This window comes from Harmonia axyridis, chromosome X, assembly GCF_914767665.1.
Source record: "Harmonia axyridis chromosome X, icHarAxyr1.1, whole genome shotgun sequence".
NCBI classification, from domain to species: domain Eukaryota; kingdom Metazoa; phylum Arthropoda; class Insecta; order Coleoptera; family Coccinellidae; genus Harmonia; species Harmonia axyridis.
Window position 1 is genome coordinate 36,454,947 of NC_059508.1, and position 7,500 is coordinate 36,462,446.

Here is a 7,500-nt window from a genome sequence, read left to right on the forward strand (position 1 = left end):
AAAAAAAAAAAATCCGAAAAATATTTTTCGATTCCGATTACTGATTTACTCTTTTAGAACACATTAGGAGGCAACCAAATCAAATTTGAGAAAATTCCACAATCAGAAAATTTTTTTCGAAAAAAAAAAAAATTCGAGGACACCTCGGTCATGGCAAGTTATTTCCCACAATCCATTCCCCGATCCACGTACATCCCAGAAAAAATCATCTCTCTAACTATCCTGGTTCAAAAGTTGTATCGGAACATTTTCACGTCGAAAATATATCTCTAAGTCCAAACCGATGCACCACGTAAACTAGGGCAGACCGATGCACCACGTAATATCGGGCAGACCGATGCAGAACGTAAACTCGATCATACCGATGCTTCACGTAATCTCGATCTTACCGATGCACCACGTAAACAAGGGCAGACCGATGCAGAACGTAAAGTAGATCTTACCGATGCACCACGTAATCTCGATCTTACCGATGCACCACGTAATCTCCATCTTACCGATGCACCACGTGAACTGGATCTTACCGATGCAGAACGTGAATTGGATCTTACCGATGCAGAACGTGAATTGGATCTTACCGATGCACCACGTAAACTCGATCATACCGATGCACCACGTAATCTCGGGCAGACCGATGCACAACGTAAATGACGATCGGGACCGGGGCGATCGGTCGTATCTGACACCGCCGGCTCGGTTCTAACATCGTCAATGAGTCGGGGTTGTAAAAAAGGACGTGAACATTTTTCCTTATAAAAATCAAACCCGACCATGGATTTTGATTCTGATTGTTGATTATCGCTACTAGAACATATAAGGAGGCAACCAAATCAAATTTGAGAAAATTCCACGATCAGAAAATTTTTTTCGAAAAAAAAAAAAAATCGTAATCACCTCGGTCATGGCGAGTTATTTTCCGTATTTCATTCCACAATCAACGTACAACATAGAAGAAATCATCTCTCTAACTATCCTGGTTCAAAAGTTGTATCGGAACATTTCACGTCGTAATATCTCGCCAAGTCCAGACCTCGGCGATAGGTAGTATCTGACACCGTCCGCTCGGGACTGACATCGACTTGGACTCGGGCTGATGATGGGGAGGCGTTTAAGGACGTGAACATTTTTCCTTATAAAAATTAAAGTCGACAATGAATATTGATTCTGATTACTGATTTACGCTTTAAAAACACATTAGAAGGCAACCAAATCGAATTTGAGGAAATTCCACGATCAGAAAATTTTTTTCGAAAAAAAAAAAAATCCGAAAAATATTTTTCGATTCCGATTACTGATTTACTCTTTTAGAACACATTAGGAGGCAACCAAATCAAATTTGAGAAAATTCCACAATCAGAAAATTTTTTTCGAAAAAAAAAAAAATTCGAGGACACCTCGGTCATGGCAAGTTATTTCCCACAATCCATTCCCCGATCCACGTACATCCCAGAAAAAATCATCTCTCTAACTATCCTGGTTCAAAAGTTGTATCGGAACATTTTCACGTCGAAAATATATCTCTAAGTCCAAACCGATGCACCACGTAAACTAGGGCAGACCGATGCACCACGTAATATCGGGCAGACCGATGCAGAACGTAAACTCGATCATACCGATGCTTCACGTAATCTCGATCTTACCGATGCACCACGTAAACAAGGGCAGACCGATGCAGAACGTAAAGTAGATCTTACCGATGCACCACGTAATCTCGATCTTACCGATGCACCACGTAATCTCCATCTTACCGATGCACCACGTGAACTGGATCTTACCGATGCACCACGTAATCTCAATCTTACCGATGCACCACGTGAACTGGATCTTACCGATGCAGAACGTGAATTGGATCTTACCGATGCACCACGTAAACTCGATCTTACCGATGCACCACGTAATCTCGATCTTACCGATGCACCACGTGAACTGGATCTTACCGATGCAGAACGTGAATTGGATCTTACCGATGCACCACGTAAACTCGATCTTACCGATGCACCACGTAATCTCAATCTTACCGATGCACCACGTGAACTGGATCTTACCGATGCAGAACGTGAATTGGATCTTACCGATGCACCACGTAAACTCGATCTTACCGATGCACCACGTAATCTCAATCTTACCGATGCACCACGTGAACTGGATCTTACCGATGCAGAACGTGAATTGGATCTTACCGATGCACCACGTAAACTCGATCTTACCGATGCACCACGTAATCTCGATCTTACCGATGCACCACGTGAACTGGATCTTACCGATGCAGAACGTGAATTGGATCTTACCGATGCACCACGTAAACTCGATCTTACCGATGCACCACGTAATCTCAATCTTACCGATGCATCACGTAATCTCGATCTTACCGATGCAGAACGTAAACTCGATCATACCGATGCACCACGTTATCTCGGCAGACCGATGCAGAACGTAAAAAAAAAGCTTACAGCACGCGGTGTTCCCAAGCGGTCACCCATCCAAGTACTAACCGCGCCCGACGCTGCTTGGCTTCAGTGTTCTGACGAGAACTGGCAATTTCAGCGTGGTATGGCCGTAAACAACAAATATAGCGATATTTTCTATGATATCTCACTTTTTGGGAGCGGAAAGGACGTGAACGTTTTTCCTTATAAAAAATGAAATAACTTTTGGATATTAATTCTGATTGTTGATTTAAGTTTTAAGAACACATTAGGACATATCTCAATGAAATTTGAGGGATTTCCGAAATCGAAAAATATTTTTCGAAAAAAAAAAAAAAATCCCAGAAGACCTCGGTCATCTCAAGTTTATTTCCATATTCTATTACACAATCAACGTACATCACAAAAGGAACCATCTCTCTAACTATCACAGTTAAATTTTTGTATCGGAACATTTCACGTCGGAATATCTCGCTAAGTCCAGACCGGGGAGATCGGTCGCATTTGACACCGTCCGCTCCGGTCTAACATCGTCTTGGAGTCGGGGTAACGATGGAGAGGCGTTTAAGGACGTGAACATTTTTCCTTATAAAAATTAAAGTCGACAATGAATATTGATTCTGATTACTGATTTACTCTTTTAGTACACATTAGAAGGCAACGCAATCAGATTTGAGGAAATTTCAAGATCAGAAAATTTTTTTCGAAAAAAAAAAAAATTCAAGAACACCTGGGTCATGGCAAGTTATTTCCCACAATCCATTCCACAATCAACGTACAACATAGAAGAAATCATCTCTCTAACTATCCTGGTTCAAAAGTTGTATCGGAACATTTCACGTCGAAATACCTCGCCAAGTCCAGACCGGGGCGATAGGTAGTATCTGACACCGTCCGCTCGGGACTGACATCGACTTGGACTCGGGCTAATGATGGGGAGGCGTTTAAGGACGTGAACATTTTTCCTTATAAAAATTAAAGTCGACAATGAATATTGATTCTGATTACTGATTTACGCTTTAAAAACACATTAGAAGGCAACCAAATCAAATTTGAGGAAATTCCAAAATCAGAAAATTTTTTTTCAAAAAAAAAAAAATCCGAAAAATATTTTTCGATTCTGATTACTGATTTACTCTTTTAGAACACATTAGAAGGCAACGAAATCAAATTTGAGTGAAATCCAAAATCAGAAAATATTTTTCGAAAAAAAAAAAAAATTCGAGAACACCTCGGTCATGGCAAGTTATTTTCCACAATCCATTCCCCAATCAACGTACATCCCAGAAAAAATCATCTCTCTAACTATCCTGGTTCAAAAGTTGTATCGGAACATTTTCACGTCGAAAATATATCTCAGAGTCCAGACCGATGCAGAACGTAAACTCGATCATACCGATGCTTCACGTAATCTCGATCTTACCGATGCACAACGTAAACTAGATCACACCGATGCAGAACGTAAACTCGATCATACCGATGCACCACGTAAACTCAGGCAGACCGATGCAGAACGTGAACTCGATCTTACCGATGCACCACGTAATCTCGATCTTACCGATGCACCACGTAAACTCGGGCAGACCGATGCAGAACGTGAACTCGATCTTACCGATGCACCACGTAAACTAGGGCTGACCGATGCATCACGTAAACGACGATCGAGAGGCGCGAAAGGACGTGAACGTTTTTCATTATAAAAATTGAAATAAATGATAAATAATGATTCTGATTGTTGGTTATCATTTTTAATAAGCATTAGGAGGCAACCAAATGAAATTTGAGGAAATTCCGATAATAGAAAATTTTTTCGAAAAAAAAAAAAAATTCATGAAATCCTCGGTCATCGCAAAATATTTACCATATTCTGTTCGATAATCAACGTATATTTAAGAAGGAATCATATCTGTATCTATCTTGGTTCAAATTTTGTATCGGAACATTTTGACCAAAGTCCGAGCTTCGGCCGAAACAGACACCGCTGACCTGGCCTATCGATCGACCGAGAGTCGGGGATAGAGCGTAAGTGTTGTCTGGAGGGGAACCCTGTGCTCTCCTGACATATATAGGGAAGGTGGTCGCGTTGGGCGATGCAGAACGTTTGGATCGGGAATTATATTTTTGGTTCAGCTATTGGAATATGGTTTATTGTTGGTATATATTGGCGAAATAACGTTCTTACTGACTGGGGATATTCATAAAAATGAGTCCGGAGATTTTCAGATCGAAGTCCGAGTGATCCGACTTGGAAGGCGTGTTGGGTGGGTCGAGATGGCTTAGATAGATCAGACGAGGCGGGCTAAGTGTTGACGTCATGCATCGGTCCATTTTCAGATTGAGTCCGAGTAATCCGACTTTGAAAGAGTGTTGGGTGCGTCGAGACTGTTTAGATAGATCGGACGAGGCGGACTAGGTGTTAACGACATGCATCGGTATATTTTCTGATCGGAGTCCGAAGAAATCGGCCCTAGTAGGCGCAGCGGACGGTCGAGACGGCCTCGGTGGGTCGGATCGATCGGGAAAAGTTTGCTAAATCGTGTCTGGAGGGGAACCTTGGGTTCTCCTGACATATATAGGGGATAAGGTTTGGGTGAACGATTCTTCACGTAAAAGTTGAGTAATTTATTTTTCGATAAGCTTTTGGATATTGATGAGAAGTATATGTATATCTTCGATTAAAAGAATTCTTACCGTCTCCATGTATATTATATTAGATATATAAGAAATAGTTAACGTGATGCATCGGCCGATTTCCGGATCGGAGTTCGAGAGATGCGACTTTCGATGCGCGATGGGTGGTTCGAGACGGCCTAGATCGATCGGACGAGGCGGACTAGGTGTTAACGACATGCATCGGCGGATTTTCTGATCGGAGTCCGAAGAAATCAGCTCTAGTAGGCGCGGCGAACGGTCGAAACGGCCTCGATCGATCGGACGAGGCGGACTAGGTGTTAACGACATGCATCGGCGGATTTTCTGATCGGAGTCCGAAGAAATCAGCTCTAGTAGGCGCGGCGAACGGTCGAAACGGCCTCGGTGGGTCGGATCGATCGGGGAAAAGTTTGCTAAATCGTGTCTGGAGGGGAATCCGGGGTTCTCCTGACATATATAGAAGGGGTGGAGAATGGGTCCTGTCCTAGACTGTTTGGAGTTCTTTTTAGGATGATATTCAGTTGGTAAGTGGTAGACCCGAATCCGACCTCGGCGTTTGGGTACTGGCAAGGTGTGTTGGTTTCGGCTTTCGCATCTTGGGTCGCTTTCGTCAACCTCATGCAGCGAGGTCGCGGTCCGCTTCGTCTCTTTGTAGTCGAATGGCCTTTAAGCGACCAACCTTAAAATCGTGATCCTCTGCCCGTTGCGGGTTATGTTCACAAAAAATTTGCAACCACTCAATTCGTTCCGAGCGACAAATATTGTTGAATCTCGAATCACCGTGTCGTTATATTCACATGTATAGCGAAGGGTCGAGATGGAATGTGTATAAGAAATTAGTTGATAGCCGGGGGTTCGTATTATATATGGACGCCTTGGCGAGGGATTGTTTCTAGAAACTTTCTCATTTTTGATCGGTGTTTTGTCCGAGATGATGATGATGTATATATAGCTTGAGTCTCATGCTGACTGGGGGCTGTTACGTCGTTTCGTCGAGGACTTGCACTTACTGATGTGCGGCGCTAGTCGAAGTCAATCGACATGGCTAGTGCCACATGACGAGAGGCGAACGGGTTTGGCCATACCGGCAATCTCGTGGACCGATCGTATAAGCACGCAGTTCCCTGGTTGATCCTGCCAGTAGTCATATGCTTGTCTCAAAGATTAAGCCATGCATGTCTCAGTACAAGCCAAATTAAGGTGAAACCGCGAAAGGCTCATTAAATCAGTTATGGTTCCTTAGATCGTACCCACATTTACTTGGATAACTGTGGTAATTCTAGAGCTAATACATGCAAATAGAGCTCCGACCGGGAACGGAAGGAGCGCTTTTATTAGATCAAAACCAATAGGTGGCGGGTTCGCTCGTCATCGTACAATTTGGTGACTCTGAATAACTTTAAGCTGATCGCATGGTCTCGTACCGGCGACGCATCTTTCAAATGTCTGCCTTATCAACTGTCGATGGTAGGTTCTGCGCCTACCATGGTTGTTACGGGTAACGGGGAATCAGGGTTCGATTCCGGAGAGGGAGCCTGAGAAATGGCTACCACATCCAAGGAAGGCAGCAGGCGCGCAAATTACCCACTCCCAGATCGGGGAGGTAGTGACGAAAAATAACGATACGGGACTCATCCGAGGCCCCGTAATCGGAATGAGTACACTCTAAACCCTTTAACGAGGATCCATTGGAGGGCAAGTCTGGTGCCAGCAGCCGCGGTAATTCCAGCTCCAATAGCGTATATTAAAGTTGTTGCGGTTAAAAAGCTCGTAGTCGAATTTGTGTCTCGCGCCGTCCGGTTCATCGTTCGCGGTGTCAACTGGCGTGTCGCGAGACGTCCTGCCGGCGGGTCGTTCGCAAGGGCGGCCCAAATTGCCCCGCCGCGGTGCTCTTCACTGAGTGTCGAGGTGGGCCGGCACTTTTACTTTGAACAAACTAAGGTGCTTAAAGCAGGCTGAAATTTTGCCAGAATATTTTATGCATGGAATAATGAAACAGGACCTCGATTCTATTTTGTTGGTTTTCGGAACCTCGAGGTAATGATTAACAGGAACGGATGGGGGCATTCGTATTGCGACGTTAGAGGTGAAATTCTTGGATCGTCGCAAGACGGACAGAAGCGAAAGCATTTGCCAAAAACGTTTTCATTGATCAAGAACGAAAGTTAGAGGTTCGAAGGCGATCAGATACCGCCCTAGTTCTAACCATAAACTATGCCAGCTAGCGATCCGCCGACGTTCCTCCGATGACTCGGCGGGCAGCTTCCGGGAAACCAAAGCTTTTGGGTTCCGGGGGAAGTATGGTTGCAAAGCTGAAACTTAAAGGAATTGACGGAAGGGCACCACCAGGAGTGGAGCCTGCGGCTTAATTTGACTCAACACGGGAAACCTCACCAGGCCCGGACACCGGAAGGATTGACAG

The 7,500-nt window shown here is 44.1% G+C and overlaps 2 non-coding genes across 2 annotated transcripts in view; one reads left to right on the forward strand and one right to left on the reverse strand.

Moving 5' to 3' along the window:
- Nucleotides 1-2,443: 2,443 nt before the first annotated feature.
- LOC123688357 lies at nucleotides 2,444-2,562 on the reverse strand. The gene has a single exon (XR_006749884.1). It is a non-coding gene; the product is annotated as a 5S ribosomal RNA (ribosomal RNA).
- Nucleotides 2,563-6,199: 3,637 nt separating this feature from the next.
- LOC123687793 overlaps nucleotides 6,200-7,500 on the forward strand; it is a 1,908-nt gene continuing 607 nt past the window's right edge. The window contains exon 1 of the ribosomal RNA XR_006749501.1: nucleotides 6,200-7,500. This exon is cut by the window's right edge and continues 607 nt beyond it. This is a non-coding gene — a ribosomal RNA (small subunit ribosomal RNA).